At 42.0% G+C, this 18,049-nt stretch overlaps 1 long non-coding RNA gene across 1 annotated transcript in view; it reads left to right on the plus strand.

The window, feature by feature from the left end:
* The window catches only part of LOC138738867 (uncharacterized), a 208,093-nt gene that overhangs the window by 177,848 nt on the left and 12,196 nt on the right, over nt 1-18,049 (plus strand). Inside the window, exon 4 of the long non-coding RNA XR_011341831.1 lies at nt 6,322-6,402. This is a non-coding gene — a long non-coding RNA (uncharacterized lncRNA). The remainder of the gene's footprint in view (nt 1-6,321; nt 6,403-18,049) is intronic.

Below are 18,049 nucleotides of genomic sequence, written 5' to 3' on the forward strand. Positions count from 1 at the left end.
CGTACGTGGGATTGGCATGGAGCAGTTTCATCCTTTCCACCAGGGGGTCGGTCTTGCTTCTCCTCATGTGCTTTCTAAGAAGGACTGGACCAGGAGTGGTGAGCCAGATTGGGAGTGTAGTTCCCGTTGCCGACCTTTTTTCAAAATTGAATAAAAGATCATGAGGAGTAGCATTGGTCGCGGTACCTAGTAGCAACCAGATGGAATGAAGCGCCATGGGGAGGACTTCCTGCCAGTCTGGAAGGCCTTTTGACTTCAGGGCCAGTTTGACAGCCTTCCAGACCCTGGCGTTCTCCTTTTCAACCTGCCCATCCCCCTGGGGGTTGTATCTAGTTGTCCTGCTGGACACGATGTCCCACACCAGCAGGTACTGACACAGCTCGTCACTCATAAAGGATGGGCCCCGGTCACTGTGGATATAGCTGGGATACCCGAACAGAGTTAAAATTGAGTCTAGGGCCTTCATAACTGACGAGGTGGGCGCGTCTGGGCATGGAATGGTGAACGGGAAGAGGGAGTACTCGTCAATGACAGAGAGGAAGAAGGTGTTCCTGTTCGTGGAGGGGAGAGGCCCCTGAAAATTGACACTGACCCATTTGAAGGGCCTGGATGACCTGATCAGGTTTACTTTTGCAGGGCAGTAGAAGTATGGATTGCAGTCTGCGCAGACCTGGTCATTTCCCTGGCAGATTGCGCGTCTTGACAAAATGAGCCATGCGGGTAACCCCTGGATAGCAGAGCTCATTATTCAGAGACCGCAGTTGGCCGGTGTGTGTTGAGGCACAGCTTCCTCTGGATAAGGCATCTGGAGGGTCATTAAGGGCTCCTGGCCAATAGGCGATATCATAATTGTAGGTGGAGAGCTCGATTCTCCACCTAGCAATTTTGTCATTTTGATTTTTCCCCACTTGACATTACTGAATATGAATGTGACTGAATGCTGGTCAGTGACAAGCATAAATCTACCAGCCAGGTAGTCTCTCCAGTACCTTACGGCTTCTACAATGGCTTGAGCTTCCTTTTCCACCGATGGGTTCCAGAGCCTTGTAATGTCTGTGAAAAAAATGCAACCGGCTTGACACCTGGTTGAGGGTAATGGCCAGGGCTACGTCCGAAGCATCACTTTCCACTTGGAAAAGTACATTTGCGTTCACGTGTGCATGGTGGCTTTCGCAATGTGGTTCCAGAGATAGTTAAAAGCCATTTGGGCTTCAGCTGAGAGGGAGAAATTAATTACTTTTAAGAGAGGGTGAACCTTATCAGCGTATTGAGGGATCCACTGGGCGTAATATTTGAAAAACTCCCGACATTTCTTCAAAGCCTTTGTGGTGCCAGGGATAGGGAGCTCTAACAGGGGGTGCATCCTATCCGGATCAGGGCCAATGATGCCATTCTCCACCACGTAGCTAAGGATAGCCAGACGTTTAGTCCTGAACACGCACTCACTTGTCAGAGTTATAAGTGAGGTTCAGGGCTTTCGTCACATGGAGAAAACTCTGGAGGTTGGCGTCATGATCTTCCAACCCATCCTGTCCACCAATCTGTCCATCTGCCTTTGGAAGATAGAAACCCCGTTAGTAATACCATAAAGGACCCTCTAGAATTGATAGAGATGACCGTTGGCCTTAAGTGCCCTATATGGATGGTCCTCAGAATGAATTGGTAGCTGGTGATAGGCAGCTTTCAGGTCGATACTGCGCGATATCATTCACCATGTCCAAAATAGGAGGGAGGGGATATGCATCCAGGAGTGTGTACCAATGAATAGTTTGGATATAGTAAATTACTAGCCTGGATTTGTTTTCTCCCTTTACTACTACCACTTGCGCTCTCGACGGGCTGGTGCTAGGTTCGATGATACATTAATCGAGCAGACATTGAGCCTCCGACTTTATAAACTCTCGGTCTGCTGAGCTGAACCTCCTGCTTTTAGTAGCAATGGATGCAGTCTGGGGACAGATTTGAGAAGAGAGGTGGGAGAGGTCGATATTCAATGTGGAAAGGCTGCTTGTGTGTTCTGATTTTAGGGGCCCTCCATTCTGAACCGTTACAAGGGGAAGGGGACCATAATACTCCAAAGTCATACTTTTAACGTGACATAGGAAGTCCAGACTCAACAACACTGGGGCACACAGTTCATCAAGAATATACATGCGAAATTTACAGAATTCCCCCCTTCAAAAACCAGGTGCACTATACAATGTTTTTGAACATACGTAGAATGCGATTGAGACACAAGAGATATGTGGTAATTAGAAGTATACATCTTCAGGTTGTATTTTTGCTCAGTCCATGAATCTATGAAGCTTTCAGTAGAGCCCGTGTCGATTAGGCATTTGGTCAATATAAAGTTGCTGAGCTGGTGAGGTCTGTCCTGATCTAGGACCAACGAGGCTAGGTCCCCGAAGACTCCATGCTCTTCACTCGAGTGGCCCCCACCGACCTGGGTTGCCCTGCATGGGTAAGATGGCATCGATCTCATGGTGCAGCAAGATGGCCGCCCTCCTTCCTCCGACGATGATGGCACTAAGTTTGAATTCGGTTCATGCCAAGATGGGTGCTGAGCCTTTTAGCACTGTTTCCTCATCGCCACCCTCCGTTGGTGTGTCGCGCAGCAAGCAGGTTTGGGCGAATTCAGGACAGAAGGCTTGGGGCTGGAATTGGATCCGGGAGTGGTGCAGGCCACAGACTTCACCATGCCTCCCTTCGCACAGCAAACCCTCGCCCATTGTCCTTTCTTGCCATAGCTGGAACACACAGAGTCTTTTGCACGGCAATGAGATTGGAGATGCTGGCTCTTGCCGCATAAAAAACATTTCCTGGTGCGGGAAGCGGCAGCCGTTAAGGCAGGGGTAGTGGGAGCAGTTGGTCCTTGGAAAGGCTCACCTGGGTGGATGAGCTCGCTGGCTTCAAGGTCATTGTTATCGAGCTTGGCCTGTTCCAGCGATTTGGCCAGCTCGACTTGGCTACCCAGGTCCTTCTTTCTCAAGTTGAGCTATCGCTGTCTTCTGTACCTCGAGCGGACCCCTGTGACTAGAGTGTCCTGAATCAGTTCTTCCTCACGAACGTGGCCCATAGCCGCTTTGCACCTGCATTTCTTGGCAAGCGTCCACAGATCAGCAGGTAGTCATCGACCGCTGGCAATGTAGAGTGAGTCAGTGCCTCACTAGGACCTCGTTCTGCAACCTCATGTACCTAACCTTCAATGCCTAGATAGCAGCGTCATATGTAGAGCAGTCCCTGATGACTGCATACTCTTTCACTCCTACACTTTAAAAAAAAATATTTTTCACACTATGAACCATATTAACCAAAATACACACAAACATTTCCCTCTTGAATATACACAGTGTCATTTTCTCCCCTTTTTCCCCCCTCCCTTCCCTCCCTCCTTCCCACCCCTCTCCCCACCCACTAAACGTTCAACATATACAATACATTAAACCCATTAAACAATGTCATCACACAATCATTCATTCCTTCCCTTGAAATGAATTCTGACTCCTGAGCTCATCGGTGTGAAAGATGCCGCTGATTGGAATCAGGTAGGCCTGGAAACATTCTAGCCAGTCTGTGAACTCCTCAGCTGCGTCAGGGGACAGAGGGTCTATCAGTATCATACCTGGCTTGAGTAGTCCTTCTATCATTAGGGAATAAGCTCATAAAATTGTAGTGAGAATAAAAGCTCTCACGACTAGAGGGAGAACAAACGCTTTTATTAGCTTATAACTAAGGGTAAGGCCCAACAGTAGTCTTCAGAAGGGTTCTGAGTTTAGGCGGGAAACCAGGGTTATATGTGGGCAGATGGGGGCGGAGCTGGGAGGCAGGGCCAGCCATCAGCACAAACCCTACCAGTGAATCCCAGTTCACTGCACTATTCTTTTGCTCTTAATTTTGTGTGCCTGTAGAAACCCTTTGGATTTTCCTTCATATTATCTGCCAAAATAACCTCATGTCTTCTTTTAGCCTTCCTGATTTCCTTGAGATTTTTCTTGCATTTTTTATTCTCCTCAAGGATGTCATTTGCTTTATTTTCCCAATACCTGCTATACATCTCTCTCTTCTTCTGAACCAGATCCCCAATATACCTCGAAAATCAAGGTTCCCTATGCCTGCTAACTTTGCCTTTAATCCTGACAGGAACATACAAACTCTATTCTCTTAAAATTTCACCTTTGAAACTTACCTCGCATATCCGTGCCAGAAAACATCTTATCCCAATCCTTGCATCCTTTCTCATTTCCTCAAAATTGGCCTTTTTCCAATTTAGAATCTTAACCTGAGGTCCAGACCTATTCTTCTCCATAATTAACTTGAAAATGACATTATGATAACTGGACCCAAAATGTTCCCCTACATATACTTCACCTGTCCTGTTTCAATCCTTAATAGGAGATCCAGAATTGCACTCTCTCTAGTTGGTATCTCTATTGATTTAGAAAACTTTCCTGAACACATCTAACAAACTCCAAGCTATTCAGCCTCTTGACAGTATGGGAGTCCCAGTCAATATGTGGAAAATTAAAATCTCTTAGTATCACAACTTTACTTTTTCTGCAGCTGTCTGCTATCTCTCTACAGATATCTTCAGTGGATGAGTGATCAGAGCCAGCGATGAACCTGGCTATGTTTGCTGCTATAGTTAAGCATTTCATTTGTTGAGGAGAATAAGGAAGGCTGGGTCACTGGGGTGGTCAAAATCACAGAGGATATTATTCATCGGTTTGGCCAGATCATTCTCAACAATCCAGGCATTAATCTGCATGACATACTAACAAATGTGTCATGGATCCAAATGCACACACAGGAGTTGGAGAATCCTGTGAGCATGGAACAGTAATTAACTATTGGAGAGGCTATCAATTGAATTGAATTGTTTATTGTCACCTGTACCAAGATCCAGAGAAAATCTTTGTTTTTGAGTGCTATCCAAGCAAGCCAGCTTGTGCTTATGTGCCATGCAATAACAAATCAAAACTGCAGGATGTATATTACAGTAAGTCATGTTAGTTAGATCAATTTCACAAACAATATACCTTCTTTTGCATGTAAAATGCGAGAATCACTGGCAAAGGCAGCATTTTTTTTAACATTTCTCACTGCCTTTCTGAAGATGCTTGTAAACTGGCTACTTGAAGCTCTGTCGAGATTTTTGTAAAGGTACACCCACAGTGCATTTTGGGAATTCAAGGATTTAGATCCAGCAATGATGAAATAAGCAAATTTTAAGTTCCTGTGAGTCACTATCTCAGAGGATCTTTCCTGGATCCAATGGCATCATGAAGGAGTTTGTGGAGGTTTGGTGCATTATTTCAGCACTCTTGCACTTTATTGATTTTTTTCCTTCTCTGTATTGCACAGTCAATTTGTTTACATGTATTTACTTGTTTACATATGTACATTGTGTACAATTTCTTTGCAGTGCCAGGAGATAGAGTGTAAGATGTTGAGATAAATTTTTTAAGCACATTTCAGAATTTTAGTAGCATGCTATTTATGGCATTATATATTGTGAAATGATAAAACAGCTTCCAAAAAACACAATATGCGCTTGAATCGGAGTATACCCTGTAGCAGATCTGCCAAGCATTTATGAAAGCATGTGATATTAAATTGACACTAAAAATAGGTAACTGAAATAGTCCACAACATATTTTAAGCAACGGAACATTTCTGATGAACACCACTCAGTTCCATTACTTATTCTCATAGGGAAATCACAAAGAATTGGAACAATTACTACAGCCATAAAAATACCACCATAAGTCACTTGCAGCTTCCCAAAACCACCCTTAGTGTCTTGGGTAATGACATTAGAGAAGCAGCTTCTCCTGATTTCCATTATGTACCAAGTGCTCAGATCTTTTCTCCTAATTCTTCCTCCTCCCTCACTTAGAACAAAGTGCCATTTTGTCATCCCACAGAAGGAATCTTATTTGATACACTTGTCAAAGAATATTTATTGAAGGAACTCTGAAAGAAGAAAAGAAAGCAAACAGTGCACTAGTCACGAGAATAACCTGCCTTCTGTTACTTCCCTCTAGCACCTGCCTCCTGAAAGCTAAAGTTCACAGACAGGACTTCCTAGATGAGTGCAAATCTTAGCAGTACTGATATCAGAGGTGAAAGCGTGGTTCCGGTAAAATGTTCAGCCAAGTGAGGAGGAGGTGCAGCAGTGGATTTATCTCGATGTTACTCTCATGAGAAATGATAGAGCAGTTTAAGCAAAAAAAAAACTCGATTTACAAATGATTGACATTGTGGCTTCTGACACACTTTGCTAAATAGATCTTGGTTACCCGATTTTTGTTCTTTACCCAGATTGCACATCCTATGAACTACAATTACTGTGATGATAAAGGGTTGTGTGCGTCATCCGCCTGCGTGAATCATTGTACCCAGGTAATTATCATGAGAATTATAATTTACATGGAGGCAGCAGAAGAATAAGTGTGTGGGTGGTGTAAGTGTGAGTACAAGGTGGGAGGGATAGCACATATAGAGAATACACTGTGTATGTGTCAAGCAATTGACTGTTCTGTCATATCTAGTCTGAAGACACTCTGAACCGTTCAATTTATTCTCTCTTTTAACCACTGCAGAATTATATTTTTTGCATCTTTCTTCAAGTCTGTATTTAAAATGAGGTTAACACATTGTCTGCACTGGTACACAGGCAATTATTTTCTTTTTGTCCTTTCCTTATCCAGTTCACTTAAATGTGAGGAAAATATTGTCAAATATGGTGGTCCAAATGCCAACCAGATACTTGATCTTACATGCCAAACTTAAACTGATCAATCAGTTAATTAACATTGGCCTTTCATTTTATGTCACACAGTGAAGAAACACCAGTGCTCTATTATATACTACAGTTATGAATGAAGGCTCTCCCCTTCTATTAGACTGGTTGATGTCCTTGTGTTTGTGTGATGCAAATGACAAGGCTATTTCTGGCAAATAACTTCCCCGCATTCCAAGTTGCAGAATTTTCACAAGTAGTTCTACTTTCTTTTTTCTCAGTATTCTACCAATAATAATAATTGTCTGAATTTTATTACTAATATTATTTTTAGCAGTTTTTGAGCCTTACAGCTCTTCAGCAAATTACATTGAGCAACACATTTTTTCAAAAGGTTTGCTTCCTGAAAAAAAAATTGGGAATTATGATAGACAACGTCAAGCTGAACAATCACTATCAAAATTAGCCCTGATCTTCCTTTTCAAAGGAGGAAGATCCATTTGAAAGAGTTAGGTTTTTCCTACTTAACCGGGTAGAACCATGTGATTGCCAAACTTCTGCCCAGCTCAATGTAGCTGTGCTGCTGGAGATCAATAGAGCAACTTCGATGACTTAATTTCCCTGCATTTAGACAGGGAAATAGTTTTTTGAGTCTGACAAGTTCATGTTTATTATCATCTGATTTTACATATCCATATACAACTCGACAAAACAATGTACCTCTGGAACATAGAACTCCAAACACAAATGACATATACGTGGCAATCCAAAATAAATATGTATAAAAATAATTTACAGGTTTCTAGGAGGTGTTATGGGATCCAGTATTAGACTCCAAGCAAATTTGTGCTCCCCACTCTCAGTGTTGTAATATCTTTTTAATTTCTTAATAATGTTGTTTTTTTTTACAATGTTCAAAAACTTGAGGCATCCACAAACATTAAATTTTGAGGAAGCTCATTCAACTGGAGAAGATGAGGCCAGGACCTCACAGGTTATCAAGGCTCATGGAACCCCTGGTGTTTTGGGAAGAGTATCAGATTCAGTAGGTTCACAGAGAGACGAGTCTGGACACAAGTGTTACAATTACACTTAACTCTAATTAATACACAGGAGGAAAACAGGGAAGAACTTGATTACTATATTACTTAAATAACAATGTAGACATTCACATTGGATCTAGGTTGGTCTGTGATATCAGTGGCCACCTATACTCTACGTGCTCACACATGTGTACACACACTACAGACAGGGACTTCCACACACACACACACACACACACACACACACACACACACACACACACACACACACACACACACACACACACACACACACACACACACACACACACACACACACACACACACACGTGGTTCTCTGTACCAACAGGGATGCAGCTCTCTACACGTACTGATCTATTGCAATATTATGGCTCAGCTTCAATGTAGTGTACACCTTACCTGTGGCATTTCCAGCCATGTCCACAGTAGCGACCTGGCATGGAGCAATGACCAGGGCTTGGTCCATGAAACAGAGAGAAAGAATGTGCTATGCTATGCATTAATGTTTTTATACAGTTCTGATCTGGACACCTAGCCAATAATGACCCTAGGTAATTTAAACAAACTAATGGCAAGGTGTGCATTAGCGGATGGCCAGAGTCCAACTTCCAAATAAGTTTCAGACTGGAAGGACACGTGACCACCCGCAATCCACAATATTTCAGACAGGCAGGGAGGCCCCATTTTCCTCCACAATCCACATACATGTGCCTAACCTTTTATCTGAGATTCCAAACACTGGCAACCTCCAAAACCTGACACATTTTTCAGTACATGACATTGCACATGAGTAACGTTAATTTCCCATAATAAATTCTCTGTTTTCAGAGGGAGACCCTCCCCAGTCCCCGTCATCCCCATTCCCACCCCCGTGGATGACCTCTCTTACCTTTGGTGGAAAGGTGACCCTTGGCCCCCAGCTGGCTCAACGCACAAAGCAGTTCCAGCTGCATGGAGGATTATGGTAATGAAGACGGCCATTGCTCCTGCATCGATCTGTCGCCACGATCCGGTGTGGCACCCCATAAACTTTGGCTCGGCAGCACTGCACCCCTCCTTCCATGTCAGGAGTTAGATGGAGGGGGTTAACGACGGTGGTGCACTGCTGGGGTGTGACTGAAGGCTGGCCTGACAAGCTGGTGGAACACCTGTAAGGAGTTAGATGGAGGAGGTCAACGACAGTGGTGCACTGCTGGGGTGTGACTGAAGGCTGGCCTGACGAGCTGGTGGAGCACCTGTAAGTCACTGATGCTCGGCTCCCCCACCTCAATGGCCCACTTCTCCTGCAGCTCTGCACTTCATGTCTGGCCTTCTTCCCTGCTTGGCCGCTGGTTCTAAGCAGCTGACCCTGGTTACCTTTTTGGATGAGCTCCCAGGCCACCCAGCCACCTCTATCTGAACAACATGCTGGTCAAGAGCTTCCTGTATGGCGCACGTTGAACCACCGCTCAGCCTGGTCAGCACTCCCACCCCCCCCCCCCCCATCCCAGTGCTCAGTCCGGCCTAGGGCGCAAAATAGTCTGGGGGGGTGGTGACGGTCAGATGGCCAGGGGCAGGAGTCGACAGATGGGCGGGGGGGGCAACAGACAGCTGTGGGAGAGGGGGGTTGGCGCCGGATGGCTAGGGGGGCAGATGGCGTGGGCTAGAAGCTTAAAGGGAATAAAATCAATATGATTACTAAATCCGGAAGATTCCTAACAATGGGAGGTGTCCAGTCCCAATGATCCCGGATAAAAGGTTAGACACATGTATAACAACTGTTTCAATCACCTGACTGTAGTTTTTCCTCGACTGAATAGCGCTCCACCTCTATCCATTTGGGTGCACTGTATGCAAATGTTCATAATGCTTTTAAATTTTAGATTTTTAAAATTTAGAAGTACAGCACAGTAACAGGCCCATTCACCCCATGAGCCCGTGCCACCTATGTACAGCCAATTAATCTACAACCCCCAGTAAATTTTAAAGGGTGGAAGGAAACCCAAGGCCTCAGGAAAAGCCCACACAGACATGGGGAGAATGTACAAACTCTTTACAGACAGTGCAGGATTTCAACCCTGGTCCCGATTCCTGGCTCTTTAACAGCATTGCACTAGCCTCTCATCAGCTTTTTCAATTTGTGAAGTTTTGCTCAACAATATAAAGACATTTCTTGTGTAATTCAAGGGATGGTATCATTTGTATTCCCAATATTTCTCCAAATAAATGATTATCTTGCTATTAATGAGATTACAGTTAGTGGGCTTGTTCTGCACAAATAGGCTGCTGCATTGGTCACTGCACCTGAAAGCACTTGTAAACCATGTGACAAGTCTTGTTCACAAAAACCAACATGGCCTTTCTTTCCGGAACATCGCAATGAAAAGCGTGATAATCTGACCAAACCAGTATCCTTTTCTGGAGAAAACTATTATTCTATGTATTGTCACACTTCATGTCAGATCAACCAGGGACACATCTTGAATTCCCCACCTATACTTTTACCAGACCTGGATGGAGACAGATGGTCTCAGAGGCTGGGATGTCAAGATCTAAAAGGAAGCAAGGCCTCCAGCTCTTGTGCGTGGCAGTCCCATCCCGAGAAGGCCTGTCAGCTTTTGGAGCAGGAGGATTTCAAATGAATTTCTTGTCCTGAAGACTAGGAATTTTAGATGATTTTGAATGTCAGAGTCAGTTTGAAAGAAGCCAGAGACAAAGCTCCCACTCACTGAGGTTAGTCATTATTGCCTGTCTCTGACATTCAAAACCTTTGAAAATTTGATAAATAAATAATCAAACAATGTAAAAACTATCAGAAAATTTTAAAATGCCTAAAATAAATGAATATATTAATTAATAAATAAAATATCACTTAACTTCCCTTTCCTCCTTAGTCCACAGACCAAGAAATTCAATTGAAATCAACAGGGTTTTGTATTCTATGCCACGTCTGAATCTGAGAGGCGATTTCCCCAGTGTAATAACCTAGAAAAGGCAAATTAAATAGTTTCACTTACTTAATAGTTCTTCTGAATCTTAGAATCTCTGATCTAGAGTGTTTTCCTTTTTTCTGTCTTATTGGCACAAGAAAACAATGAGAAAATAAAACTATTCTTTAAAATTGTGAATTGAAACTGATTGAAGCAAGAGTGATGAAGATTTCATCAATATTAATAATAAAAGTGAAAAGCATCTTCAAATATCATTGGTTACATGCTCAGTAAAAGGAAGTGTAATGCACTCCTTTTGTCTGATAGCCCAAAGTTCAACCTTGGGCCAGGTGTAGCACCAATTTAGCCTCCCAATCAGGGTTACTTGTAGCCATGGACTGCAGATGGTGGATGGTTTTTACAAGCAAAGTCTACAAATTGAAATTTATCATTGTAAAACTAAAAACACTGGGCAGATGAATCTGCTGATCAGTGGCCAGGTTTATCAATCCAAAATGGACACTGCAACTGAAGAAGGCAACAGGAAACCATTTCAGTATTTTTCCCTTGTATAATCATGAACTCAACATTGACTACAGTTTCACACCAAACGGAGATACCAGAATGAATGACAGGCAGAAACTAGTCTTCCTCCCACATCATGAATCCTATAGTGGTATCAGACTGTTTAGTTCCGATAAACCCTTTGAACTAAACTCTTCCAAATCAGTACGGCAGCTGGCTACCAATGAAAATGACCTTGTGCTCTGATTTTCTACAGTATGTTATTAGTTTGCAATTGTGCAGGGCCTAATGTGTGTTTATGTAGTTGAGCTGTAACCATGACAACACCTTTTATAAGGAATATCATTTAACTCTGCTGCTGTATCATCTGTTTATCTGCTCAGAACTGAAAGTACTGACTGTGACCATTGATAGACACATGGGTTTTCTTTCAGAAGAAAACCCAAATTATATTAAATAATGTGCTGCTGAGACCCAATTACAGTGTTTTCCACATCCAGTACTTTTAATTCAAATCTCCTCTCCTATTTGTCCCACTGTCCCATTTTACAATTGTACATATTACTGACTCCCTCATTCTCAGTCTGAATCACTCATTCCTAAATGTGTCAGTGGCTGACCTGCAAAACAGTCTCTGCCTTTGAGTCGAAAGATGTATGAGGCTACTTCACTTCCTTTGCAAGAAGATTTGCCCAGTGATAGGAGAAACTCACTATCTCAGACTGGGGCTGACAGCAACTGGCATACTATGTTATCAGCTTTGTCTGTGAGACCCAATCACTGCATTGCCCTTAAGCTCCTACATGCTTTGCCACTGGGCAGCACCATATATAAATGTGGGCAGCATCAGAAGAAACTCACTCATGCTACAAAAGGTGACCGTGATATTAAATACACATAGTAGATGCTGGCGCCTACAGGTACCCTGCAGTGACTTTTTATGAGAAGCATGTGCAAGGTGCCCCTCAAAGACATGGAATAGCCATCAGCCATATATCATTAATTGTTGGAGGCTCAATGCTTTTTATGAATGACCAGAGATGTTCATTGTTTGGAATGAGTAATTACAGCCTTTCAAATTAATACCCCACTTCTTCAACCAAGATGAATGGTCAGCTTGTTTACTCCAAAGATAATGGCTTTTCTGGGGAAAGGCCACCTTGACAGAAAACAACCTTTCTTTTAACCTGATAACTTTCAATGCTTGTGAAAGAACGAAGAACTCCTGAAAGTAAAACCTTTCTTGTCCACAGATAGAATTTCCACAGAACATTCAAATTCAGCTCACACAAGCTCAATAGGCCATTGTGTTGGATGCTTAAATAAACTGTTCCTTTAAAAAGAATTGTTTTAAAAATTATAAGGAATAGACCTTCGAAAAGTGAGTTATTGTGAAATGATGCTTCTCTGTTTATTAATCTGTTGCATTAGCATCGTGTTGTTTCTTCCACCTGAACAATTCATTTTAGATTATGCATTGGCCCTGATGAGGTTTCATTTTATGGCTGAAAGCCATAGTATTCTTCCTTTAAGTACTTAAGTCTTTGCATGCTAATCTGTGCAAGATAGTGAAAAATACTGAAGGGTCCTCCAATGTCCAGCTGCAATATCAGGGAAAACTTCAGCCAAAGTTTGTGTTGTTTCTAGTCTGTTTCCACTGATTGAGCACTCAGATCAGCCAGGAGAGAAGTTGACTTTCCTTCCATTCCACTCCACTAGGCAGAAAACCTATGTTCCATTTTCTTGGACAAAGTTTCATTGAGAGAAGTTTGTCTAGCTGGTGCCTATTCTGTTATGACTCTTGCTTCTATTTTATTTGAGTTTTAAGCCTTTATGCTTGATTAATAAATCTGAATTAACCTTTTTGTTTCAAGCCAATGCCATATACTCCCAAACAATTACATGTGTAATGCCTCATACTGCAGACTTATATTTGACAGGCCATCCAGTCATAGTCTCAGATTGCTATGTTGATATTGTGATGTCCTGCAGTGTATTCATTTAAAAGATGTATTGGCTCTGCCCACCCAACAATGTATATATGCATAGTTTGTGAAATGGAAGTATCTGTAGGTCCTTTCAAACTGCCATGTAAAATGGGGTTAACTGGGCAATTTGCCCAGATAGCGCCCCAGTTATATGGCAATTAGAAAGGGTCTGATCCGGTCAACCAGGTCGGAATCCAACTGGGTCCCTGACCTATATCAGAGGTAGTCAGGGAACCCAGTTAAACTTACCTAGGTCACGTCCACAGGTGATTTGAAAACAAAAATGGCCGACCTACTTATTCCCATGATGTCAGCTCTTGCGTGCGTTTGTCACCAGGTAGCCAGCATCCAAATATCTGGCAGTCCTTCCGGTGAGTATGTGACGTGTCATTGCAAGGGCGGGATCCCCCTGCAATTTAAAAGGTGCTTCCAGCACCTTTGCCCCTGTAGTCGCACCTGGGTCCCAGGAGGGCTACCCAGGTGCTGGAATTTAAAAGAGGCTTGTATGTCCCATACATACAACATCATCCGAAACAAATACCGGTCCTAACACTTTACCTCTTTTCTCTGTTGTTGCATTTTACTTTGTTCACAAAAATACAAATGTATTGACTAATTTAGTTTTGTGGGTGAGCTGGGGGACACACCTTTTGTGCATTGTTGTATTCTTTCTCTCTGTTCAGCTCGATGTGAGGACGATGTGTAATAGGAAAAGAGCCCATCAGGAGAAGAATTTTAATTTGTCATTAAAGAATATATTGAGAGCTACACAGGAAGGTTAATCAAGAAATTAATTTGCACCTGTTAGGTGTTTTTCATTTGTACACCTCTATCAGGAATTTTAGATGGAGATGATTAGACATTCTTCTGCTTATAATTACTTGACAACTGTGAGGTGAAATCCTTACCTGCATTTCTCAGTCCAAACCTTTGTGCTTCCTGTCTTGGTGCACTTGAACTGCATATTTTATTATATGAAGTGCAATTATCAGTGAAAATCCTCAGTTCTAAATTCATAATGAAGATATTATTGATGAAGCAACTGAAGATAGTTTGACATAGCATTAGCTTAACGAAAAACTTTCTGTCATAATGCAACGTGTGTTTCCAATTGCATTTCATTGCAATAAAGTTCTCCTGGGTGCCTTACGGAAGTAAACCAAGCAAAATTTGCCACTGATTGCAAAAGGAAAGGTAAGCAAAAGCTTGGACAAATATGGAGGGTAAAGAAACAGCTTGAAGAAAGAGAGAGAGAGAGAGAGAGATGCAGAGTCATGAGAATATTTAGGGAAGGAGTTTCAGAGTTTAGAGTGCAGGGAAATGAAGGCACAGCCTCAATTAAAAATGGGAATATCCAAGGGAGCGGATTCAGAGTATATTGAACTCTGTGCATTGGAAATATTGACAGGAGTGAAGCAACAATGGTCAAGATGTTTCCAGACCAGTAGCCAATATAGTTGGAGTGTAAGACTATGGAGTTGATTGGACCCAGGACTATTTAGATACAGGCAGCAGTGCTTTGAATGAACTCAAATTATAAATGATATAACTGGATACCATTACAGAGGTATCAAAGAAATGGATGAGAGTTGAAGCAGCAGATGTGCTGAATTAAGGATGAAGAGAGCCAGTGATGTGCAGGCAATTTTGCTGCTGGAGATTCAGATACTCAGCTCAGAATCAAACAAAAATGCCAAGGTTGGTAATGATCACAGTCCATTCTTTTCCAAAAGATATCTGGAATGTAATATTTTGAGTGATGACCTCTGTCTGTCAATCAAAATCAGTGAAATGCAAAAGAATATTGCCTTCAGAACTGACTTACTGCCCAAGAAAGAATGTCTGTCATTATTTATCTACAGTGAATAAAGTTTGACAACATGACATGTACATTGGTCAGATGAAGTGAATATGGTTAAGAATGTCACATTGCATTAGATTAAATCAAATGTATATACAAGGGAACAAAACCAGATTTGACAAAATGTGCAGAAAACTACCCATACATTAAGAATGGCTGTGAGGTGTAATTCATAAGTATCAGTTAATTATTTTTTATCACTTATCTCAAGCAGGTTCAATTTAATGTTCTTTACTCTTGAAGATGTTTGTAATGTGGCTGTGATTCCAAAGGGCCTGTGTATCTACTGCAAAATTCTAGAACTCTAACTGAAGTTAAAATCTTCAGATTTTGTGAGGTTTCTAGAGAATGGGAGGAGAAATAATATTGCCTCTAGCACTTTTTAAATTGTAAATTGCACAGCACAAAATTTAATTCATCATTCTAGCCTGTATTGTAAGTGAAGTCAATGCTTTGATGTTTGTCTGTTTTAACCCAAATAATTATATTCCCAAACTAAAATTGAATAAATTATTATCAGAATAATTTTTAAAATAGTTGTTTCCTGACATCAATAGTGTGTAAATGCTTTGTAGAAGATTGCATTATAGAAAATGTGTTCTGATTAAATATATCAGAATTTTTTCAGCCAACTATGCTGTGATTTCACAAATACTGTACATCTCAGGTCTTTATCTGCAAAATCTCATTTTCACCTGAATGCCAGATGCTATTTTTAATTAAACTGAAATTAAATGGCAATAGAGCAAAGCTTTCTCCAAATGTCACCTCTTCCTTTTATAATTCCATTGACAGAAAAATTCACATGTTAAACTTGGATAGAAAGAAAATGTATTCTAAATCTTATTTACAATGTGATTTTTGCAACAAATATTATTTACCATTCCAAAAAATACCTGAAATCTTCATGATTTCCTATTTCTCTGACAAAATCAAATTTTTAACTTATTTCTTCTTTTTTGGCTTGGCTTCGCGGACGAAGATTTATGGAGGGGGTAAAAGTCCACGTCAGCTGCAGGCTCGTTTGTGGCTGACAAGTCCGATGCGGGACAGGCAGACACGGTTGCAGCGGCTGCAGGGGAAAATTGGTTGGTTGGGGTTGGGTGTTGGGTTTTTCCTCCTTTGCCTTTTGTCAGTGAGGTGGGCTCTGCGGTCTTCTTCAAAGGAGGTTGCTGCCCGCCAAACTGTGAGGCGCCAAGATGCACGGTTTGAGGCGATATCAGCCCACTGGCGGTGGTCAATGTGGCAGGCACCAAGAGATTTCTTTAGGCAGTCCTTGTACCTTTTCTTTGGTGCACCTCTGTCACGGTGGCCAGTGGAGAGCTCGCCATATAACACGATCTTGGGAAAGCGATGGTCCTCCATTCTGGAGACGTGACCAACCCAGCGCAGCTGGATCTTCAGCAGCGTGGACTCGATGCTGTCGACCTCTGCCATCTCGAGTACTTCGACGTTAGGGATGAAAGCACTCCAATGGATGTTGAGGATTGTCTCCGCTCCATCCTCAACAACTTATTTCATAAGCTTAATATTAACCCTCTGCCTCATTTTCAAATAGAATCATGGAGTCATACCACATAGAATAGGTTCCACAGCCCACTCTTCCACATGCCATTTACCTGCATTTGATTCATACCTTTCAGAATCCCTCCCCCCCCCCCACCTGCCCATGTATCCCTCCAAATATAGTGTTTTTTGAAAACTGTAATTGCACCTGTTCCTATAACTTCCTTTGTCAGCTCGTTCCAGACATGGATCACCCTCTGGGTGAAAAAGCAAACTTCTGAAACCTCTCCCCTCTCACATCAAACCTCTGCCCTCTAGTTCTAGAATCATCTACCCTGGGTAAAAGACAATGAGTATTCAGTTTATCCATGCTTTTCATCAACCTCTATAAGGTCACCCCTCAGACTCCTGAGCTGCAAGGAATAAAGAACCAGCCTATCGAACCTCCCCTCTAACTCAAGCCATCAAGGCAATGTCATGATGAGTTTCCTCTGCATCTCTTCCAACTTATTGACATTCTTCCTATAGCTAGGCAACCAGAAATGCACAGTACCCGAACTATGGTCCCACAGCTGTACCACGATGTCCCAAATTTTGTAGTCAAGACCCCACCCTATGAAGCAAAACATGTCAAAGGCTGCCTTGAGCACGCTGAGACGTCACTTTCAGGGTACTATGCACCTGTATTGAAAGGTCTCTCTCTTTCACATTTACTGTGAGAAGTCTGAGGAGTGTTCAGTATTGAGAATGTTTTTTGTGGAAAGACAAAAATGAAATTGAAATGCCACTATCCAATTCTATGGTGATGATGTTCCTATTTACTGGAGGCTGTAGGTCATTACATTTGCATGGAAATAATCATATTTTTACTGGGTTGAGATCAATAGTTGATTTAAAACAACAGCAAGATTGAAAGGTTTATATTGTGAAAATAAACATCAGTTTTGTATGAACATACACGGTTGATCTGAAAATAAATAAAATTTTCAAGTAAGTCAGAACATGAATATTTTTGAAACCAATTAAGCAAAAAGAATACAATGAAAACACACGTTAACTCCCAAATATTTTCACATCATCCATTATATTACAGGCACCACAAGTGAACTATGAATGTATTGGAAGACTCCAGTAATTTTGTCCACATACACTTTGAATATCATTCATAGTTGACAAGTAATTAGAAAGCAGCAATTATTTTAAAGGAAGAAATATTTTCTAAGCTAATGGATGTAAGTCTCTTGTTTCAGTCTGTTGATTTTGCACAGAATTACAAAAGCACAGCACCAAATGATTGCTAGAGTGCAGTCAATGGGACAACCCTTTCATGAGCAAGAGCTTGCCTCCTAAAAACACACTTTTTCTTCCAGCATAATCCAGAGAAATAGTGGGGGCTGGCTCCCAGCTTATAGATGAGGTCTTAGGCAGCCCAGAGCCAATCCCAGTGCAAGTGG

The sequence above is a fragment of the Narcine bancroftii genome, chromosome 7, assembly GCF_036971445.1.
Source record: "Narcine bancroftii isolate sNarBan1 chromosome 7, sNarBan1.hap1, whole genome shotgun sequence".
NCBI lineage: Eukaryota > Metazoa > Chordata > Chondrichthyes > Torpediniformes > Narcinidae > Narcine > Narcine bancroftii.